The 25,085-nt window shown below is 35.1% G+C and overlaps 1 non-coding gene across 1 annotated transcript; it reads right to left on the reverse strand.

The window, feature by feature from the left end:
* Window positions 1–657: 657 nt before the first annotated feature.
* On the reverse strand, window positions 658–740 carry TRNAL-UAA (transfer RNA leucine (anticodon UAA)). The gene has a single exon. It is a non-coding gene; the product is annotated as a tRNA-Leu (tRNA).
* Between the last annotated feature and the right edge of the window lie 24,345 nt (window positions 741–25,085).

A 25,085-nucleotide genomic window follows, 5' to 3' on the forward strand; every position in this document is an offset into this window, starting at 1 on the left:
TCATCATGTGTTTAGGTAAAGGTGCATGAGAAAACTAACATGATGTTAACTTTGTTTTGAGTCTATTATAGAGTAGGGTAATTCTTAAAGGTGGGCAATGCCTATCATAAGCATCCCACTCATCATTAAACATGCATAAAGTCATCAGTCTTGTTTAAATGCTTTCATCTTTTTCTTTAGAACCTCACATTCAATTAACTAAGGCTCTTGTTGACAAGTGATTTAATAGCATTAATTCAGAAATCAATAAATGGGAGTATAAAGTCTTTTATTTCATGGACCAAATGAGTTCAAATAGACTCTATTTAGAGTGATTACTTAAACTAAAAAACTTTTAATTTCATGACATTATATAAGGGTAGGCCAAAGACCTTGAATAATCTATTATGGGAATTTTCACGTGAGGGAGAGTAATGAAAATTTCAATCATGAAACTTTTTTCCCCCTGTCGCTATGTTTCTAATGGAGGACTTCATATATAATAATTTGGTCTTCCACGTTTTGGTTTAACTTAACCTTTTATGTATATAATGGATTTGGTTTATGCATAACTGGTTTTTAATGATATGCTGCAAATGATTGTTGTTGGGTTGGCACCAAAATAGTTAGTTGCATTATAATTAGGAATGACAAAAAAAAAAAACTTTAAACTCAAAATGCTGGCTGTGGGGTTCGAACCCACGCGCACTTATGTGCAGAAGATCTTAAGTCTTCCCCCTTAACCTCTCGGGCAAACCAGCTAGTTGATAATTGTTAAAACTTTATCAAGTCACCTTCTTGGTAATTGGTGAGGTTTGATTGAAAGTGGATAATGATACTTTAAAATTATTTTAAAACTAATTACATTCTAATATATTTTAAATTAATTGAAATATATGTGTTTTTAATTTTAATACACATATTACTTCAGGTTTGGATTTCCTCTGTACAAGACTAGAGATTGTTGATTTTGATGATAATGGTGTGGTACGGTTGGAGGTCTATATATTTTGGATCATTATATACTTGTTTAACCACTTCGTTTTTATAAGTTTCGTGTTTGAGAAACTATGAGCCATCATGATATAACTTAAGTCAAACAAAAGTCAATGGATTAGGCCTATTTGCCCAACATATCGTAAATAAGACTAGAAGAACTAAAAATAGGTAGGGCGAAGTCGATGATATGTCAGATGTGGGATGAGTCAACCACTTATCTTTGCTTTGTGGGATTTTTATGATTAAAATTGACTAACTAACCACGTCTCATATATTATATAGGGATGAGTCATCCATTACTCATTATTTGGTCAAGGTTTGACTTCATACGACCGAAATAATAGGCAAAATAATCCTTCTTCTCCAGGGAGGGACCAATACTATAAATACCTAACTGAATATTTAGGATTAGGGGATTAATATTTTTATGTCACTAAACAAAAGGTAATATTTTGATCTATCACAAGCAGATCGCATTTATTGTAATCACTGCAAGAACAAGTGGCGCCCACAATGGGCTTGGTAAAACTGACTTGACCCTCAAGTCCAATTCACATGACTTTGCTACTAATGGCAACGACAATGATGTTGTTGCCGGTGGCAATCGCGATGACGATGAAGCTACTAAATGAAATCCACTACGTACAAATGCTCTCGACCTAACATGAATATTGGTCTTAAACTCATTCACGTAAGTACCTCAAATATTTCATTGATTTTAAATGCCTCCAATCTTAACTCGATGGTGTGGAAAAAGTGAGTCAACACCAAATTTCGATCCTTCACTTTGTAACAAAAATATCATCGGTGCTTGAATCATTTCCAAGGGTTATCTTACGAGTTATAGCAAAGGTGGTAGAAAGAAATCCACCGACATTGTTCCACCTTGCAACTATGATTAGTCATCATTTAACTAGTTTATCTAGTTATTTTTACTTAAGTATTTTTAATAATAGTCTCATTTTTGTTTAGTATTCCAAGTTTTTAATTAGAAATTAATGTTTATTCTTATATTGAATTTTTTTGAACATTTCTACTTTAATATTGACAAGTATGTAGGACATTGATGAAAGTAAAATAGGAATTCTATCTACCAGCATATGTATGCACAAAGTTGTAACACCCCGATTTTCGCTATTCAATGATTTTGTGATATTTTGATATTTTGTTGATTTATTGGATGAATTCTCTATGATGTTATACGATGATTGTGGTATCGGAGGGTATGTATCCTTAGAATAGAGGGTAGTGCCTTTGAATTAAAAGTTGCGAAGTTAAATAAATATAATTAGTTATAATTATTCATTTGATTTAATTTATTAAAAAATTAGATGATTTAATATGATTGGAATAATAATTATTATTGAGGTTTAATAATAATAATAAAAATAATAATAAGAGAGTAAATGAGTAAATAGTTAGTGGGCCTATGTTGTGTTAGCATGAGGATTAGTGGGGGTGTGTTTATTAAGCCCCTTAGTGAAGTTAAAAGTTAGTAAGGAGTTAAATAAAAATAAGAAAGAAAGTAGTATGGAAAATAGAGAATTTGGAGAAAACGTGAAAATAGAAGGTTTTCGTGAAAGAGGAGAAGAGGCACAAAGAGGCTAGGGCAAGGATTCCATTGAAGGAGCAGAGAACCTTTAATGGAATGAGTTTTGGGGTTTTATTGATAACTTAGGTTTTGAAGGGGAATTATATGAAGTTGATGTATGTTAGTGATGATTCTTGTTGATATATGTTGTATATGTGTTGTAGAACTTATATTGCATGAATTTTGATGTTGTTGTTGTGTTTCGTAAAAATTTGTATTTTGACCGTAAAACGAAGAATTATATGAAATTGATGTATGTTAGTGATGATTCTTGTTGATATATGTTGTATATGTGTTGTAGAACTTATATTGCATGAATTTTGATGTTGTTGTGTTTTGTAAAAATTCGTATTTTGACCGTAAAACAAAGAATTCTATGAAATTGATGTATGTTAGTGATTATTCTTGTTGATATATGTTGTATATGTGTTGTAGAACTTATATTGCATGAGTTTTGATGTTGTTGTGTTTCTTAAAAATTCGTATTTTGACCGTAAAACGAAGAATTCTATGAAATTGATGAAATTGATGTATGTTAGTGATGATTCTTGTTGATATGTGTTGTAGAACTAATATTGCATGAATTTTGATGTTGTTGTTGTGTATTTTGTATGGTGATGTTTTGCGATGACGACGAAGTGATGGCCTATATTGGCGTTTGATGAAGGCTTATGCCATGTGGTTGCATAATTGTTTTCGTTGATGTTGTTGCATTTTATGATGTCGCATTATTTAGTCGCATACATTGCATTTTTACGATGGCCTGGATTGGCAAAAACACGTTGGCCTGGATTGGCAAAAACACGTTGGCCTAGATTGGCATAACTAAGATGGCCTCAATCCCATTGTGTGGATTGAGTGCAAATTACGATGAAGGTGTATGCCTTGTTGATGCCTCTATTTATTGGAAATTTTGTGATGAGGGTGTATGCCCTATTGGTACCACATGCTTTCGCATACTCAATGGTCTAGTTGCATTTTACATAATGATGAATGATGATGAGTTGTTTGATGATGAATGATGATCATCTGTTTGGCGATGAATACATGTATAATCGATGATGTGATGATGGATTAGATGTTGTAAAATAATTGTATACTACTTGTTAATAAATGACGTGGATGTGTTGTGAAGTGATGAATCGTGTATGACTCTATTCTCATATACTTGTTATCATACGCTTTCTTATATTGTTATGATATCTCACCCCTTCTGTTTGAATGTTACCCATATGTTCCCTATTATACTATGTTCGAGGCATCCTTTTTCACAACAAAACTGGATAGAGCCAAAGAGGAAAGTGTGAAAAACTTTGTAATTTGATTCTTGTAGAAATCATGATTTTAATCAAACTGGGAAGTGTCTAACAGGAGGTGACGATTCGAATCATGTGCAACTTGTGATTCGAGTCATAGTGTTGCATGATTTGAATCATGTGTAAACTGTGATTTGAGTCACAAACACCAAAAAGTTCATGTTCTCCTCTGTTCGATTTTATTTGAGTTAGATATTATGAGTGAATTTAGTCACATTCAATAAATCTCAAATTTTCAAGTTTCTCAAAATAGTTTGAGATTTCTGTAACACCCTTCTAAACCTCACGTAAAATATAGCATAAATTAGAGTAATATATCATGCAAATCGATTCGATGGTGCCCCACATAATTCAAAACCACAAACACCTGTCATGCTCAATAACAATTAGAATAAAATTTGCGTTTTCCATAAACCTCAACATATGCACTTTCACAGCCAAATCACATTCATTCGTACAAACACAATTATTGTCTCATGATAAATTCACTTTATTAGAAAACTTAGGCATAAAAGCCAAACATCACACAATCTCTTTAGGATTAACAAAATAGAAAATGAATACAAAGTATCCTTTAAAACATGAATATAAAATGTTCCCCAGTATTACATGATCAGAGCACAACTCAAAATCCAAAATGCGAAAATAAATAAGGTAGCTTCTCCAGCTCCAAGCACACTAGTAGCAACTTTAATCTTCGGTACCTGAGCAATGCCGTTTTAAAACATCATTCCAACAGAAGGGTGAGAATTCACATAATTATAGAAATCATATAATAATATATAATGAATAACATACATACGCAATTATGAATTCACTCGATCATACTACTATTTTAAAAAATACACCCACAATTCACATTTTTACAAAATGCATCATCTCCACATGATTGACACAATTCCATATTTTCAAATAACTACATTGTGACTCAATGCAAGACTCGATGCAATACTCACGCATGTGGTACAAATCATCTGTTACTTTATTCCATTTTTACATTTAAACCGGTTCCGTCCCCTAGACCAATAACACAACAAAATCCATTTCGTAAGCTTTCAAACCCCACTCTATGTTTGGAACAAGTCACTAGCTCCCACGAAACTAACGAACATCGCCTCTTGACCAAATGATGCATGTGAAATTACAACAACCATATGCAATTAAGACCATTCTCTAATCTTAACATCCATGCATGTCTTCAATAATTCATCACACTTGAATTACCACACATTTGCACATACATACACATATTCATTAATTTTTCATATACAATTCATATTCATAGTATTCCTGCACCAAAACATCCTCACAACACATAGTAAACAATGTACAAGACATCGTTATAATCCAACACCAATCACCAATTCGCATAACACATATACATGTAATTTTACATAACCATACAATGATTAAATCACCTAATGCCAACAAAACCATTTTTATTGAAAATATTATCGCACTAGCTTTATAATGCTTCAAACAACACTGAAAACGGACTTACGGTTTGGAAGTTATGAATTTTCAAAATTATATAAAAATGTTATTTTTGCGAGCTCGCTGAGCCAGTCGAAGGGGCTTAGCGGGATCACCTGAAATCAGAAAAATTTCATGCGCAGACAACATTCTCTATGTCTGATTCCTCCACCCAAAAACACATTTTAACACCCAAATTTCTATGATTTAAGGCATTATAACCTATATCTAACATGTATTTTCAAATAGACATATCATAACACAATTATTCATCATATTCAATAATTTCTTATCAAAACCTAACAATTTCAAAACCATGAAAATTTAGGGATTTCATCCTAAATACGAATCTATCCATCATACGTTCGCATTCAATTTTTTACATTTGCTATGGAATTTGTAATCTGAATTCTTAGACATCTTATACAACACCCTATTCAGATATTCCATTGATATCATGCTTGATGCTTTTCAGAATTTCTCTAAATCAACTGGCCTCATTATGAATCCTAAGAAATGCAAGGCATTTTTTGGGGGGATGGATGATAATACAAAACCAGTTGTTCTGCTTAACACAGGGTTCACTGAAGGACAATTCCCCATAAGGTATTTGGGCATTCCATTAGCCAGCAAGAGGCTTAACATTCATCACTATTTGCCTCTCATAGACATGATTGTATGTAGAATTCGTCACTGGACTGCTCATCTTCTCAGCACTGCAGGTCGAATCCAATTGGTGAAAAGCATTGTTGTTGCCATTACACAGTATTGGATGCATTGTCTTCCACTTCCCAAGGCTGTACTCAAGAGAGTAGATTCGATTTGCAGGAATTTCATCTGGACAGGTAAAGCTACTATAGGCAAGAAGAGCCCTGTTGCTTGGAAACAGGTTTGTCAGCCTATGAAAGCAAGTGGTATGAACATCCCCAATCTTCATATTTGGAATTTGGTGGCTTTACTGAAAAATCTGTGGACCATTTGTATGAAGGGTGACAATCTTTGGGTAAAATGGGTGCACACTGTTTTCTTGAAGGGCAAGGATCCCCTGGCTGATTTGCAGAATAGGAACTGTACTTGGATTCTGAAGCACATCCTTGAATGCAAGCTGGAAATTCCTAAAATTCTCCTTCTTTGGAATCAGATGAAAGCTCAAGGTATATTTCATATGACAAAAGTTTATAATGCTCTTGTAGGCGTGACTGTTACTGTGGACTGGTATCATGTGATGTGCCATAATATTGCGCGTCCTCGAGCAAAAGTTATTCTTTGGCTGGCTTTTCAGAATAGACTGGCGACGAAGCAACGACTGTTCAGACTCGGTTTCTTGCAGCATCAACTTTGTGAGCTATGTGAAAAAGAGGATGAAAGTCTTGATCATTTGTTATTTGCCTGCCCCCAGACTATAGGCATATGGAAGGCAATTCTGCACTGGATGGGAATTAGTGATTTCAACAATCTGAACTTTGATTGGATTAAGCGAAAAGTCAGAGGCAAAGGAGCTAGAATGAGTCTGCTCAAAGCAGTGATTGCAGAGGTGATCTATGGCATTTGGGTGCTTAGAAATAGAAGAATATTTGATAACATAGGTCAGAATAATGACACTGATAGTGTAGTTAGAAGTATACAAAATATAATTGTATATAGAGGGTGGGTGAAACCCATCTATAGAAAGGTTTTAGTTGACCTCCTTATGTAATTAGATCCCCATATATATGGCCTTTAGGCCCTGTTTGTATTTGACATTTTGGAATAATATCATCTTTTATTTATAAAAAAAACAATGTAAAAACTCACCTTTACCTTGATTTCCAATTGATCATTCAAAGTCTCCTATTGGTGTTCTTTACTCTTTTCCTCTTCTCTATGTAAATCCTTTTTTTCTCTCCTCTTAATAACTTCTATTTTCCTTTTTCATTAAACCCTTAACCATATACTAACTCTAGTAATCACTATTGGGCTTACTAACACACCCCCACATTTACCCTTCACATTTCATCATTAGGACCAATTACTTATTATTCTACAGTTTCTACAATCCTCACTTAGTAAAATGATTCCATCATACTTAAAATGAATAATGCATACTAATAATGAATCGGTTCAAAATTCAATTAAAAAAATGTGCAATTTATGAAGAGACTCAATAAAAAAATATAAATGAAACGAAATCTTAGAAGACAAGTAACAAAGTGGTATTGGGTTTCTCCCCCTAAATGTATTAGGGACATGCAACTTCAATATGTTACTATGGTATAATGTCACTGGTACTTAATAAGAGTTAACCAACTGATTCATTTTGTTAATAATAAATCAATATAAACAAGATTATACATTTTGAGAGTTAACATGGTAGATAAACAGATTTTCAAACTGATACATAAACAGAGTTAACAAAATGGTACAAAAAATAGATGTTCATACTGATACATCATCAGAGTTAATACAAAACAGAAGGTACCAAATGATACCAATTACATGGGAAAATAAATGATACAAAATGATACCATTAAAACGTCCTTAAAACTATATACAATGAAAACAAGATAAAACATAATCTTCCAAAAAAATTTCCTACTCTTAATGTTCTTCTTTTGGTTTGAATTTCCAACAAATCTGCCTTTTGTTGCTCATTTGTCAACTTAAGCTTTTCTACCTCCATTTTTACTGCATCAATTTCCATTGATAACTTTTTCAACCTAAGCTTTCTCTTCATAAAAAATTGGTCCTTCTCATATCCCACTTCCTCATAGAACCAATAAAAAAAGCCACACCTAGCTTGAGTAGATCTCATGTAAATCAAGCAATGAAAGAACAACACTATACTAGAATTTGAGAAGGATGAAGGTTTTCCAAAATTGAGAAATCTTACCTTAAAATGTGGACAACCCCAAAATTGTTTTCCAAAATTTCTAATTGTTATTTCCTTACGAAGAACATCTATGTCTCCACTATAACAAGTAGGTTTCCATCGCAAATTGGATCTGGTGCATACCTAAGAATCAAAACTTTTGGCACTCTTCTATTTTAAAACAGACGAACAACGACCATAACTCATGGTTGATAGAACTTGCAATTTCAAACAATGGGGATGGAGAAGCAATGAAGATTTTACCATAATTCGATTTAGGATTCTTTATCTTCTAAAACAATGACGATATTTAGAAATAAAAAATACCCAAACGAAGAAGATGAATCAATAATGCCAAGTCAGTTGGCACGAGTACACAAATATACACTATCTGCATCAATTTAAAGGAAGAAACTTACATGGCACTGTTTGGAAAGATAAGAGATGGAACAACTCTTTTAATGTTGAGGGGAAAAAATGGAGACCAAGGTCAAAATATGGGACAAAAAAATGTATTTAGCCATTTAAATTGACATTTATTATAATAGGAATTTTACTTACTTGCACCATAATTATAGTATTCCTACATCCAGCCACTCATTACCAAGAACAAAATCCCTTATAACTTTAGGATCGATATAGAAAACCTTTATATCTCGATCATGCTCTAATTGAAGACGAATTAATTATTTAAGATCCATAATGAGACATAGAAATTTTCTTATAAAATCTTCAGAAGGAACCGTCATCTCATTTTAGGTATTGGTATGGACGATTACACCCATCAGTGCCAATTTCTGCAACATAAAAAGAACAATAACCCACAATGTATAAACACTATTTATCCTACAATAAAACAATATAGATTCAACACACAAAATAATATTTTCACATACCGCATAAAATTCCTCCCACTCTTTCTTGTTTATTTCCCGCTCTTGTGCTAATGCATCTTCTAACTTCTTATCATACATATCCTCCAACTCTTTCTTTTGGAATTCACGATCATGTGCTAATTTATCTTCCAACTCTCTTTTTTTTACTTCCCGTTCATATGCTAACTTCTTATCAACGAGCTCGTCCATCTATTTCTTTCGCAATTCTTTTCTGTTTCTCGATGTACCAAAGAATACTCTCAAGTCAATGCCTTTTCCAACACCACATACACGTCCACAATGCTCCTTTGTTCCGATTTCTTCTACTAATATATCATGTCGTACTTATGGAACAAAGGAACCTTGAAATGCCATATCAACAAACAAGTCCGATACAACATGAATATATATCATTATCAAAGCAATTTAAATTACACCCAAGAAATCCTACATTTAATATTCTAATTGACAAAAAAAATCTACTTACCATTTTCTTAGCGACTGCACGTGAGACATCTGAAGTGAACTCTCAAATTGGTCTTTGTTGGGCCCTCTTCCATTTCTCATGTCGTGATGGTGGAGATGGGTTACGACTACAACTCACAGAATCCTCATCTCTCAGTTGTTGTTTTTCATTAATTAATAATTCCTCAAATTTCCTCAAACCCCCACAAGACAATCAATGGGGCTATTTGTTTTTTCCTTGTTTAGCTTTCCTTATTCACTTTTAACCTTTTATAAACACATTGAAAATTTTATTTGCGTGGTTTTATCTATAAAGCATAAGCATAAAATTATTATTCAAAAAATAAGATTACTACTAACCAAGATATCAACATAACTACGAGACTTGACAAACTTCTCCCAAACCTTCTTGTCAATATAATTTTATTACACAGTTGGATGCTCACGATCAGGCTTAGATTTTGTAATGTAATTATGCGTGAGCTATGACTTAAAGCCCTTTCAACGCTCACCAATATAAGAGATCCACTTTTTCTTCAACTTATCATCACCATTAGTCTCAAAAGTCGACTACAGTTGCATCAATAAGTACGTGTTAGTAATTATATATAACTATATATATCAGATCACACAAGTAAAAAAATTAGTATTGAATCATGTAAAAAATACCTTAACATCTGCCTATATGCTTTCTTTCAATTTTTTTGATACTTGGATCCAATCATCTATCAAAATACTCACTTTGCTACGTCTAAGGAACACAACATAACTCCTAAAAAAGGATGAATTCTCACCATAACAAGTCCAAGTTTTATCATTAAACTCGACCGACAATATATCACCTGAGTTACGGACTTTTGTTAATCTAGTAATGATTGTAGTACCTCTCTATTTTGTTTTATTTTTTCCCTCTATAGTATGAGTTTAATTTATAAGAGTTTCGTCGCTAGATGAATAGTCCATCTATCACTACAACAAAACGCGAAAACAACAACGCCAAAGTGACCACGGTTCGCTCAAAACCGTGGTGACACTTCTAAACTCATGCGCTAACAATTGTTTTTTATTTTTTATTAAAAATTTTAAGGTTATAATTAGAGTTATTTACCTAACCGTGGTGATATAACCCAGCTTTCCTGGGTTCAATCCTTAGGTTCCTCAAATAGTTAATCCATCTTATGTTAATACGCGCCTATTCAATTTTATTTATATTTAATTAAAAAATAGGTATATCACTACGACTCCTTTATAAAACCGTTGTTACACACTGGCGCTTCTTTATATATGTTAAACACTAAGTATCTATTTTTCCGTTGAAAAAGAAACAAACCCTAACACCAACGACGTTGCCATCGTCGGGAAGTAGACAAGAACAACCATACTCATTATTGTTGTTCAGTTTCATTTCAAATGTCGCATTTGAAGTCAAACTCATCCAAAGGTTTTGCCATGTCTTCTTCCACTGTAAAATCCAGATCTGGAAATTTTTGTGGTTGTGATAGTCGTTTGGTTTCGTACTAATGCAAGAAGGGACAAAATAAATGAAGGCTTTTTTGGAGATGTCCATTTGGAGGAGTGATGCAACATGTAATTTGTTCATATGGGATGAAGACATTAGAGAAAATTTGGGAAATGAAGATGAGAGTAATATGAAGTCAGAGTTGAAAGTTGTGGGCTATTTGAAGGTTATGTATGAAGATTCAAAAAACAAGAACAAAAATTTGAAAAACAAACTGAAGTCAGAGAGATTTTCTAGAAATTTAAAGTTGTTGTGTTTTCTTATCTCCTTCATGTTTAATATTTACTTTGTTAAGAAACACAATAGTTGAAGTAGGGTTTGAAAATTTTACACTGATTCTTATCTGCTTTATGTTTAATATTTACTTTGTTATGAAATGTAATAGTTGAAGATGCAGTGAACTTGTCAGGAATGTAACTAAAAGATGATTTCTTACGAGTAAGTTCATCACAAATTGTTGAATTTTCAATTACAATTATCCGTTTGTTAGTTTATCCAATTTGTAGTTTAAGCTAATAGTTTAAGTTGATATTTAAGATGTTAAGATGATAATCTTAAGATAGAAATATTAAAACTTCATTAAATAAACTTTAAATATTACAAAGTCAAAAACCATTATCATATCTAAAACCTCTCGCTTAGATAAAGTTAGACCAATCATAGGCCTCCTCCTCCTCATCATCATCATCATAATCTAAAAAATTAATTATTTGCCTCAACCTTCTTCTTCTTCTTCTTCTTCTCCTCACCTGGAGAGCTCTCATTAGTCTAAACACAACACCCTCTTCAGCAACATCTTGAATCTGTTGCTGGTTTAACGCCATAACACCATCTACAACAACATCTTGAGGCTGATGTTGGTTTTGCACCACGTCATCCTCTACAACAACATTCGGAGTCTCAACATTTTTGATAGCTTGAGCAAGATAACACATGTTGATTTCTTTGGTTGAAGTTGTTTTTGTGTTTTGGTTCTTGCGCTTTTATATTGCTCCTTCTGATTCTTCATCTTCTTCTCTTGGAAGTTTAAAAACCAAAGATGCTCGTTAATTATTGTTTCTTTAATTCTATACACTTTCTATTCTCTTTGGAAGTTGGAAGGATTGCATACCTCGAGCTGTTCAAATTTTATTGTGTACTCATAATACAAGTTTTGATAACAATTCAAAAATGGTGTTGTGTAGATTCTCGCATGAAACATTTGGCATTTATTCACAGATAATATCACAAAAGTTATTAGGAATAACCGTTGTTAAAGAGCGTGTGCTTTCCTGTTTTCTACGACGGTCACTGGACTGTGATTGAAAGTGCCGCATATACTACCACATGCTACATAACAACGCTTGGTCCTGCATGATTATATATCTTTCATAAGCGTTGTTAAATGTCTTTTCTGTAGTAGTGTATGTTCAAAACAAAAACAACAAAAAAAAACAACACCATAAAATTAAACCAATATTAACAACAAAAACTTATATTATCACTCAAACATTCATGCAAAAACATAACTAAACATTCTCACCAACAATAACAGATAAATCTTTAGGATTTTGGCACTAAACAATAACAAAAACATAGGCGTTGAACATTCAACAACAACAACATAGGCACTAAATATTCAACAACAACAACTACAACTGAGACACTAAACATCAACAACAATAACATAGGAACTAAACGTTAACAAATAAACCTCTAGGGTTTAAGCATTAATCACCACAACAACAATAAATAAAACTTTTAGGTTTCTGTACTGAACACATCGACAACAACTACTACTACTACTACTACATAATTACAACATAACTCAACAAAACAACAAAAACTTAAACAACAAAAACAACATTCAACAACAAAAATATAAACAACAACAACAACAACAAAAACAATAATAGGAACAACTTAAATATTCAACAACATAAACAAAATTCATACTTCAATCTCAACAGTAACATAAACAAACAAATTTCAACAACAACAACAACAACATAAACAAATATATCTCAACAGCAACAATAACAATAACATAAATAAACATATCTTAAAAACATTTTATTGTACATGCATGGTAGAGATATTTTACGTATCGGAAACACGATGAAGAAGTCAAAGAGCTAAATCGTGTGAGTTCCGTCCTTCCTTCTTGCAAGTATGTTCGTTTTCCCCTTCATTTTTCTGCGTTTTTCGTTTCTTTGTATGTTTGGTCGAGAATAATAATGATGATTTTTCTCCATGTTTATTGAAGAACGATATTGATGGTAAGGAAATAATGTTGAATGAGTTAGAGATGAAATGATATGATGGTTCTTTTTGCTAATGGAAATGAAAAAATTGTTAGGGTTCAAATGGCTTTTCAGCGCAGAATCTATGTTTCGTTTCGTAAGGCAATGGCAACTTAGTAGACATGACCACGGTTGATTAAACAAATTGTAATGATATCACATTTATTTTATTTTATTTAAAAAAAACTATAGTTTTCAACCATTTAAAAAAACCACATCACCACAGTTGTTTAGTCAACCGTAGTGAAATCTGTATTAGTTTTAGTTTAAAAATAAGTAATAAATAAAGGCGTCACTATAAAAAAAGAAGAGGTAAAACATATCACCACGGTTGGAACAGGTTCATCTCTACCCCTAGGCTAGTAAAGCCCTCGCTTTAGACCCCAAAATTTTAATTTTTTTAAACAAGTATGTGTGTGCGCCTATATAAAAGGAGAGATCAAATTACACTCGAATAGTTACACCATGAGTTACACTCGCTCATAACTTCATATCGGATAATTAGTTTTTAAAATCAACTGTTGGATTGAAACATATTATCTTATTGTTAGCTGAAGATTTCGTTTGGGAAGAATGTCCTTTGAAGGTCTGAAATTCGAAGGAGATGGTTACTGATGATCATCTTTGAAGATAAAAATGGCTACTGATGGCCATGCTTCGAGAATGATGTTTAAGTTGGAACAAAGATAGTTAGCACTGAAGTTAAAATTCGGAAAGAATAGTCTTTGGGACTTAGACGTTTTTGCGAAATATGCAAAGTACTGAAGCTTAGCATGGTTTCGTGGCATTCTCGACTCCGATTATGTTGCCACGCGTCGAAGGGATATTCAGGCGGGATGATTTGAATTTCGAAGTAGTTTATGTAACCACACGAAGACAGATGGCATCCCTGGATTTTCTGCGGGCAACGTGGCATTAGATTAGTGTAGGACCGTTAGGGTCGAAACTAGTATAAATAAGGGTCTTAATGTTAGGATTCCGTGTGTTCATTTTGTACAAATCACTCACATATTACTCAAGTATCAAGTGTTAAGAGAAAGAGTTCGCTGAGAAATGTACGTATGACACCAACACCATTTTAAATACATGTGTATTTTCCTTTATTCAAGTATCTTTCGATATTACTGCGTTTCATTTACTTTCTGTTATTTACATTCCTGCACTCTTTATTTTCATGTCATTTATCTTCGAAGCATTTAACCTTTCTGCACTTTAAGATTCTTGCACTTTTACAGTTTTGTCTTATATTTTGTCTTTAACTCACTTTTCACTGGTGTTATATTTACGTGTATAACAAGGTGATTGCTAACCTTTATTTCTTTGTTCAAGTATTTCTTATTTCGAGACACATCAATCATAGACATAATTCGAACTATCATGAATAACAACCTTTTTGACTATGTCCTAGGATCAATCTAGTCGATCCTGCGAGTAACCAAATCATATTTATTATAGTTTGGAAGACTAGCGGTTGTTTACCGGAAATCACCGTAAACAAATTGGCACGCCCAGTGGGACAGTGTCAAGCAGATTGTTATTAATCGATTATTTTGTTCTGTCTAGAAAATATCAAGACCTTGTATGAACCTTAGGAACGGTAAATTAACAAACAGTGCACAACCGATTCCCAAACGAAGGTACAACAAGAAAATGGTCGTCACAACCAGTGCAGGGGGAGATCAAGATCCCCCACAAGGGTCAGGAACAGGAGCGGCAAATTCTACGCATGTTTCGACTTCTACTCAAGGAGCGCAAAACATACCGGGTCCGAATGGATCGAGACCCATGGATAGTTCCCAGGCTATACCGGAAAACAATACAGCAACGACAGGGACTATTCCAGTTTCGGTATCAACTACCGCACCTCCATCCTCAAGTGCAAGCGAAATGCAACTTGCTTCGACGAATGCTGCAAACCAGTTAATTTCCCCTGGATCATCTGCGTTCGAATGGAGACCAAACAGTCAATATGGAATGCCATATGCATACATGACAGGTACACGAGGAGCAGGACCTACATATACTACAACTAACCCTGCGACGTTTTCGCCAAATGCTGGTTCAGTGGGTCGAAGCGCACAAAATACTGGCTTCTCTGCCCAAATACCCAATTTTACCACAAGTAATCAAGCAGCATTCCGACAAGAGATGGATGCAAGTAACCATGATATGTTAGGAATTCTGGCCAAAGAATTAGCGTCAATCTTAAATCCTTTAGCAACAAATATTGTTAATACTAATCGGGAGAATATGGAAACTTTTCAAAAAATATCATCCCAAATGACCCAAATGGCAGAATTCATGGGAGTTCAACCACCCAAGCGAAGAAATAACCAATCCTCTTATCGAGAAGGGGATCCCATTCTGGAACGTATCCAAAATGTAGTTCCTCCTCCTAGTGCAAACACTGCTGGCGTGATTCCTCCACAAAGAACAACAACGGTCGAAAGGAATCGGGTAATAGATTTAGAGGCTTCGAATCAAAGAGCTGTTCCCGTCCAGCAAGGGTTTGAGGAAGAAAGACCCAGATTAAGGGTAGTAGGTAGGAACGAACACCCGGATGAAGTAGTTCAGAGAGTCAGAAGAGAAAACTTGGCTACAGAAAATAACCCAAATGCCATGATAGAGAGAGTTATGGCCAATAATGGCCTCAGTACTGGACTTCGACGTCCAAATTATACATCCCCCATAGCGGATTATATTATGCAAACAGAATTACCAAGGGGGATCAAAGTACCCAAATTCACGAAGTTTTCAGGGGACACTAGTGAATCAACGGTGGAACATATTGCCAGATACTTGACAGAAGCAGGAGATTTAGCGGGGAATGAAGATTTAAGGATTAAATACTTCCCTAGTTCGCTGACAAAAAATGCTTTTGTTTGGTTTACTACCTTACCCCCAAATTCGATAGATGCTTGGGCACACTTGGAAAGATTATTCCATGAACAATTCTACATGGGTCAGACCAAGATAAGTCTGAAAGAATTGGCTAGCATCAAGAGGAAGTTCACAGAACCTATAGATGAGTACTTAAACAGGTTCCGTTTGTTAAAATCAAGATGTTTCACGACCGTCCCGGAGCATGAACTAGTCGAAATGGCTGCCGGTGGTTTAGATTATTCAATTCGAAAGAAACTGGATACTCAATACCTAAGGGATATGGCTCAGTTGGCAGACAGGGTTCGACAGGTCGAACGCTTAAAAGCAGAAAAGGTTAGGGCAAACAAGGGCTACAAGAAAGAAAGGGTAGCGTACGTCGAAGCAGAAGACGTTGACAGCGAATCTTTCGAAGACTCATATAGTGTAGAAGAGGTCGAAATAGATCTAGCCGAATTAAAAGAAGCACCACCTTATGCTTGCAAATTACTTACCCCTGCCAATGGAAAAAATCCAGTAGAGAATGATAAGAGCGATAGATTTCCTAAGAAAACTTATACATTTGATGTCACTAAGTGTGACGAAATATTTGATTTACTAGTGAAGGATGGCCAAATGATAGTGCCTCCTAATTCTTAAATTCCTCCGTTAGAACAACGGAAGAAGAGAGGTTTTTGTAAATATCATGGGTTTTTAGGCCATAAAACCTCACAATGTTTTCTTTTCAGGGATCTAATTCAGAATGCTATCAAAGATGGACGTTTGAAATTTGCTGATAAGGCCAAAAGCCACATGAAGGTCGACACAAACCCCTTGAACATTGCTGACACTAACCTGTGTGAACCACTTGATGTCAACATGGTAGAGGTGTCTGAAGTCGAAGTTTCTGAACCGGAAAAGATGTCAACTGGAAAGCAGGCTACTGAAGGCCTAAACAACAATACAGTCTTCAATACTGATGTTGAAGAATCCTCCAATACAGAGATGATTGGAGTTTTGAAAGAAGAAACCAGCGAGGCCACTGAGGACCTTAGGGCGAAACTTCAACAAATTCAGATTTCTGAAGTTCCCCCAGCAGTTGTTAACATGGTCAATGTTCGACGCCCTTTGTCTGAAATAGACGAACTGGAAAAATGGTTGACAAGGCAAAAGGGAAATATTGAAATTCCGCCAAGAGGAGAGACCCTAAAAGATTATCTCTGGAATTGCCATGAAAAGACTGGCGGAAAACAATGGATGTGTCCAAGATGTTCGATCATGCTGAATCGAAGGGTCCAGGCTAACTTCGAAAGGGCCCTGCGAGAAAGATTGGAGCAGCCATGGAGAGGAGGTAATCCTTTGCTAAAGGTATACCCAAAAATGGAAGAAAGCTTGGTGGGCTTCCTGGTCAAATGCCACAGGGAAAACACTGAAATTACACTATGTCCCAGATATGGAGCAGTCTATGACGAAATACAGGCACGGTTATTCGAAAGGGTGTATTGCTATATGGGTAGAGAAACTCAGGGACTTCGTCCTAACCTATATGGTTTCGATATATGGACTCCATCGAAGAGACCTGACAGTCCACATCCTAGAGCTCGAAGAGTCATATTCAAAGTCCCTGCAGACATACCTAGGGACATATGGATGCAAGCTGGTGCAAGGACTAACAAATGGAGAAGTTGGGACCAAGGTGGAAGAACTACAATGGCGTATAGGAAACAATTCCAAACCTCAAATCGAGAGATGTATAGGTTGGAGAACTACAAAGGCAAAAATCCTATGTCTAGATCCCAATGGAGAAGACACCAGAGGATGAAGAAAGCCCAAAGGGAATTCAAACCAAGGGAGGCTGGAGAGACAAGTAGCAATCAAATCCCAATGCAGGGGGCAAGGACAAGCAAACCTCCAGTAGAGCGCAAATTGTTCGATTCTGAAAATGAGAAAGAAGAGGAGAAGATGCGTTCCAGCCTTTGGAAAGAAGATGATAGAATGACAAATGATTTTGACTCTGATGGGGTATCATCTATGAACCTCAACTGCAATGTTGTGTCTGTACTCCCTCATGAGTTTAATCAAGAAACTGAAGTTGAAGACTGTGAAGAGGCTGACGTCGAAGAGATGGCGAAACACAGACCTGTGTGTTACTATGTGCTGAACAATGGTGCAGTTGAAGAGCAGAATGCTTTCTTCGAGAGGCCTAATGAAGGTATGCGAAATCATTTGAAACCACTCTACATAAGGGCTAAGATTGAAAATGTTGGCATTAACAAAGTCCTGGTAGATGGAGGGGCAGCGGTGAACCTAATGCCCCAATACATGCTGAAAAGAATCGGTATGTTTGATACTGATATAAGGCCACATAACATGGTTTTGTCTAACTATGAAGGCAAAATAGGGCAAACCTTGGGAATTGTCCAAGTGAATTTAACGGTGGGTTCAGTTACCAGGCCAACTATGTTTATGGTCATACCAGCGAAAGCAAATTATAACCTCTTGCTCGGAAGGGAATGGATCCATGGAGTTGCTGCTGTGCCTTCGACAATGCATCAAAGGTTAACCATTTGGAGAGAAGATGGCATAGTAGAGAATATTGAGGGGGATCAGAGTTATTACATGGCTGAAGTTAATCAAGTTAATAAAACTAACTTCGATAGGAACTTGGCGAACATAGGGCCTTGTCATGCTGTGGAAGACATATACACCCCGAATAAGAATGCATTGTATTACTTATCTTTGCACCCAAATGGATTTCAGTGGAATAGAGAAATAATGGACGGCCCAGACGATACCGCACCAATAGAGCATGATCCAACAATACGGCCAACAGGCTGGGATGATGACATTGATGATGTCTGAGTCTTCATTTTTCGAAAAGATTTCGGCTTATATAGCCGAGAACAAAAGAAAGACGGCTCTTGAAGCCGAATTATCAAATATGGTGGTTAATGCAGTTCCAAGGAAGGAAGAAATGGCAGATTCTGGGGTACACAGGATCCCTCAATCCCCTGAAGATTCAGTTCAAGTCGAAGACATCTCAGGAGAAGATTCGAGTCAAAGATTAGACGCAATCTACGACGAAGAACCCTTGGGATTCGAGAAGGACCCAATGGCATCAAACATAAAAATGTTAGCCCGAGATCCACTCGAGGAAGTAAATCTTGGAGACGTGGATCGAAAGAGGATAACATACGTCAGTGCGAAGTTAGACCCAGCGTTGAAATCAAAAGTCATCAAATTGTTAAAAGAAAACAAAGACTGTTTCGCTTGGGACTATGACGAGATGCCTGGTTTAGGAAGAGACCTCGTCGAACTAAAGTTACCAATAAAGGAAGGGAAGAAGCCCATAAAGCAGACTCCTAGAAGGTTCGCGCCAGAGATTCATTCAAAGATTAAAGCAGAGGTCGAAAGGCTTCTACGTTGCAAATTCATCCGAACCACAAGGTATGTTGAATGGATTGCCAATATTGTACCTGTTATAAAAAAGAATGGTTCGTTAAGAGTATGCGTAGATTTTCGTGATCTGAATGCAGCGACTCCTAAGGATGAATATCCTCTGCCTCTGGCAGAAATGTTAGTAGATTCAGCCGCAGGCTTTGAATACCTGAGTATGTTGGATGGGTATTCTGGATATAATCAAATTTTCATTGCAGAAGAAGATGTGTCTAAAACAGCTTTTCGCTGCCCAGGGGCAATAGGCACCTACGAGTGGGTTGTAATGCCTTTCGGTTTAAAGAATGTTGGGGTAACCTATCAAAGAGCAATGAACTCTATATTCCATGATTTTATAGAAACATTCATGCAAGTATACATAGATGACATCGTTGTGAAATCCGTTTCGGATTACGATCATGTTGATCATCTAAGCCAATCATTCAAAAGAATGAGAAAACATGGCTTAAAGATGAATCCCCTTAAATGTGCTTTCTTTGTGCAGGCTGGAGATTTCCTGGGCTTCGTAGTCCATAAAAAAGGAATAGAAATTAACCAGAATAAAACGAAGGCTATTATGGAAACTAAGCCTCCATCCACGAAGAAAGAATTGTAGTCTTTACTGGGGAAGATAAACTTCTTGAGAAGGTTTATATCTAATTTGAGTGGACGCACGCAAGCTTTCTCCCCTCTACTTCGACTCAAGCAAGGAAAGTTCGAATGGCGTGCTGAACATCAAGAAGCTTTTGATAAAATCAAGCAATACTTGATCCATCCACCAATCTTGTCTCCCCCAAATGGGAAGAAGCACATGCGCCTGTATATTTCAGCTTCAGATAATACAATAGGCAGTATGTTAGCACAAGAAGATGAAAATGGCATTGAAAGAGCCATTTATTATTTAAGTAGGGTACTCAATGATGCAGAGACTAGGTATAGTGCAATAGAAAAACTCTGCCTTTGTTTATATTTCTCTTGTATCAAACTTAAGTATTATATAAAGCCAGTTTATGTTTCGTCTCATTGTGATGTTATCAAACATATGCTATCAAAGCCAATATTGCATAGTCGAATTGGCAAATGGGCTTTAGCCCTTACTGAGTACTGACTGATATTTCAACCTCTTAAGGAAATGAAAGGTCAGATTGTATCAGATTTCATTGTTGACCATGCAGTTGTTGAGAACCCTCAACAATATGTAGAATTGAAGCCTTGGAAGCTATACTTCGATGGTTCGACTCATAGAGAGGGAACTGGTGTTGGGATGCTGATAATTTCTCCTGATGGAATTCCAACAAAGCTCAAGTACAAGATTGAAGGTCCCTTATGCTCCAATAATGAAGCTGAATATGAAGCACTGATTGCTGGACTTGAAGCTTTGTTATAATTGGGGGCAACCAGAGTCGAAATTAAAGGAGACTCCGAATTAGTGATTAAGCAACTGACGAAGGAATATAAATGTATCAAAGAAAACTTGATCATGTACTTTGTTATAGCGAATAGGTTGCTTAAAAAATTCGAATATGTGGAGCTAAGTCACGTCTCGAGGACCAAGAATCAAGAAGCCAATGATCTGGCACAGTTAGCCTTAGGATATAGGGTATCAAAAGAGAAATTAGAGGAACTGATCGAAGTAAGAGGAAGAGAAATGGCTACCAAGCTTTCCCCAAGTGACTTGGAGAATTCATAATTAGGTTTCGCCAGCAAAGAAGAATTTGAAGTATTAAATATAGACTCTGTGGCAGACACAGATTGGAGGAGTCCAATTGTGAACTATCTAAAAGATCCTTCGACAAACACGGACAGAAAGGTGAAGTATAGGGCCTTGTCATATTTCCTTATGGGGAACGAATTGTTCAAGAAAAATCCTGAAGGAGTCTTGTTGAAATGTTTGGGTGAAGCAGAAGCATACTTGGCTCTCTCAAATGTACACAGCGGAGCGTGTGGTGCACATCAAGCGGGGCACAAAATGAAATGGCTTCTGTTTCGATATGGAATATATTGGCCTTCTATGTTAAAAGACTGCATAGAATTTGCAAAAGGGTGTCAAGAATGTCAAGAACATGCAGGTATTCAACACGCTCCAGCAAATGAGTTAAGTCCAATAATAAAACCATGGCCTTTCAGAGGTTGGGCACTAGACTTAATTGGAGAAATTCACCCTAAATCCTCTAAGGGTCAAAGATACATACTAGTAGGAATAGACTACTTCACAAAATGGGTCGAAGCGATACCACTGGCGAATGTGGACCAAGAGGCTGTGATTGAGTTTATTCAAAAACACATCATATACAGATTTGGAATCCCAGAAAGTATAACTACATGTCGCCCTCGGTTTTTTACCATACCTCTCGCGGAGAGATACGCGAACTGACTCTTTTCTTTCTGCTTTTGTGTTTTTGAAAATCAGAGAGTCGCCACCGACTTTTATTTTATCCAATTAAGGAAAGGTTTATAAAAGAAACAGAAAAAGACCTTTAAGAAATTCTGGGTAAGGGGGTAGGTTATACAAAGGGAAGGTGTTAGCACCCTTTGTATCCATGGTTATCCATGGGCTCTTTAATTTGCTTAGCTCACTTGTTTTCAATCACTTTTCTATTGCCTTGAAATGCTTGTATGTGGTTTCAAATACCTTTGTAAATTGACTCTGTAATGATCCTTGTGCGGATGTATACAAAGTGTTTTTATCTTTCAAAATATGTTTTTGAAAAAAAGAACGTTAACTTCGTAATGATCCTCGTTTGGATATATACAAAGTATTGTCTTTTTGAAAGTTTTATTTTGAAAAACAATGATATATGAGAGATTTGTTTATTTTGATTTGAGCAAGCAAATTAGGAGGTCTACCCTAAGTTATAAGGTCTTATCCTATTTCCTTTAAAAAACTATCCTTTTACCGGATGTAAACAAAAGTTCGATTTTGCATTTGAATTTGATCTTGATTTTTGAAGAGAGTAAAAGAGGGATTACCTTAAGAGGTGCAAGTGTGATTGTATTTTGATTCAGATATTTTATCTTTGAAGTTAGTGATCTAACGATTCAATTTTTATATTTGACATACACGCAGTTTTATATATGCTGGAATTTAAAATGCGGAAATGTAAAATGCGGAAAGTAAATCTACGCTATTACATCGATTGTGCAGGAAATGTAAACTACGCTATTTACATGAATTTGACAACCTATACACTTGATCTATGAATTTAAATTGCAAGAAAATAAAAGAAATATTTTTGGATTTTTGATGATTGATTTTAATTATAATTAATGCATGATTAAGTTAATTAAAATGAGGAAAAAGATGGAAATAAAATTTAAACCTAAAAATTAAGTTTAAAATATGTTCAAAATGTTTGTCAATTAATTTTAAGATAAAACTAATTTTTTTTGGAATTTTTGAAATTTGTTTTGAAATTATTAAGTTAATTAATACATAATTATACAAATAATTACACAAATAATTAAAACTTAAATGAGAAAATTATTCTAAATATGTACAAAATTAGCCTATAATATATAAACTATATTTAATATAAAGAACAAATTTTTTATGATTTTTTTGATTGGTTAAAATAATTAAAAAGCAAATATATAAATATATACTAATTAATTATGCAAAATATTTAAATTATTAAGAAAAATAAAATATTTTTATATCAGAAAATAAATATTATTTTATCAGCTTGAAAATATTTTTTGTGTATTTTTTGAATTTTTAAAACTATTTAAATTAATTTTAGAAGTTAAATTAAAATAAAATAGAAAATATAAAAAGATATGATCATGTGTGGCTGATTATGATGGATTATGGTGTGGCTGCGTATTTTGATGCGTTGGATGAAAAGTTGAGAGGATCCAAGGGCTCAGATTATGATTGTATGGTGCACGTGGATAAAGGCATAACATGTGATCATGCAGACTTTGAGAGTCCAACGTGGGACCCACGTGCAGTTGACTAGCGAATGGGGTGGAGCGAAATGGCCACGCGTGGGTCAAAATTTCCACCTCACTATTCATCATCTTCTTCCTTAGTACCTGCGGAATTTCCTGCAAACTTACCTGCGGATTTTGCTTTCAATTCTTTAACCTTTTGAATGACCTACAAAATGAAAATGAAAAAGAACAAGGGCCACCCAGATCACCTAAATGGACCCTTCTGAACATGATGGCGTCGTTAGTTTTTTCATTTGGAGCTTGTATCATGGAGAACGAAAGCTTCACATGTTTGAAGCTAAAAAATGGTAGAGCTTCAAAACCACGTTAAAGCTTGCATGTGATCACTCAAACCTACTCTATATCATGCCATGAGTCCATGCAAGTGGTTAGTTTTCATTTTAATCAAGCATGCATACGAAAACGAAAGCTACATGTGTATGTTCATGGAAAACATCATACGTAATTTATGACTCTCATGGGACCAAATAAAGAGTTTATTCTTACTATATATTACTTTAGGAGATGATTGGAAGTGTTTATTTGTATTGATAATGATTGGAATATGGAAAACAAAAATTTACAAAGTTATGGAATTTTTGAGAATTTTGTGAAGTTTCTTGCTATGCCCCCCTTGCTATTTTCGTGTGTGTTTTTTTGGTGAAGTATGCTGCCTAATTTATAAGCTAAGAGGTGCTTAAAATCTAAGCTAGAAGCATTGATGAGCTTTGTTGAAACTTTGATTTTTAAATATTAAAAATCTTTGAAACTTTGACTAAGTCTTGCTCTTCTTCACTTCTCTTGCCTTGTACTTCCTTTTGCTGCAGAAAATTGAAGATTCTTTGATGAGTCATGCTTAGAAACAAAGCTATGCATTATCCTTCCATTTTCCTTTTTCAATTTAATCTTAAATGTGATAAAATAAAACCAAATATGAAACAAAAATGATGTGGGCTTTGTCTTGGTCGTGGGAGGCCCTTTACATCATGGTAAACATGTTTGGATTATGAAAACTTGGCCCCATTTCGAAAAAATACATTTTTGATCAATGTTGATTTCATGCATTTTCCCAAAATTTAGCCAACTTCAACAAGGTGTAAATCCCTCAATTTTTGTCATATGAAGGATTTCTTGCACTTTTTGGAAACCGCAAAGAGCCCTCTAACCAATGTCTTTGGTCTCATATCAAAATGATTTTCCATGCTCCTTGTGTGTCCTTTTGAAAAAAGTGACTTTTTGTTGACTTTGAAAATGACCTGTAATGTCTTGATTCATATTTTTCAAATGGTGAATCTAATGACCATGGGACCAATTGCATTTGAAAGATAATTGAATTTAATTCAAAATAAGCTTTGGTTTGAATTTTTTGGATGAAGGATGAGAGAGTTATGACCAGTCAAAGTTCAGTTGACTTTTTAGGAGAAAACCCTAATTTTGAAACTTAGGGTTTTGTTGATTTTTGATCTTTCCTTGATGAATTATGATCATCCAATGATCAAATGATGAATCCT

This window comes from Vicia villosa, linkage group LG6 (assembly GCF_029867415.1).
Source record: "Vicia villosa cultivar HV-30 ecotype Madison, WI linkage group LG6, Vvil1.0, whole genome shotgun sequence".
Lineage (NCBI taxonomy): Eukaryota > Viridiplantae > Streptophyta > Magnoliopsida > Fabales > Fabaceae > Vicia > Vicia villosa.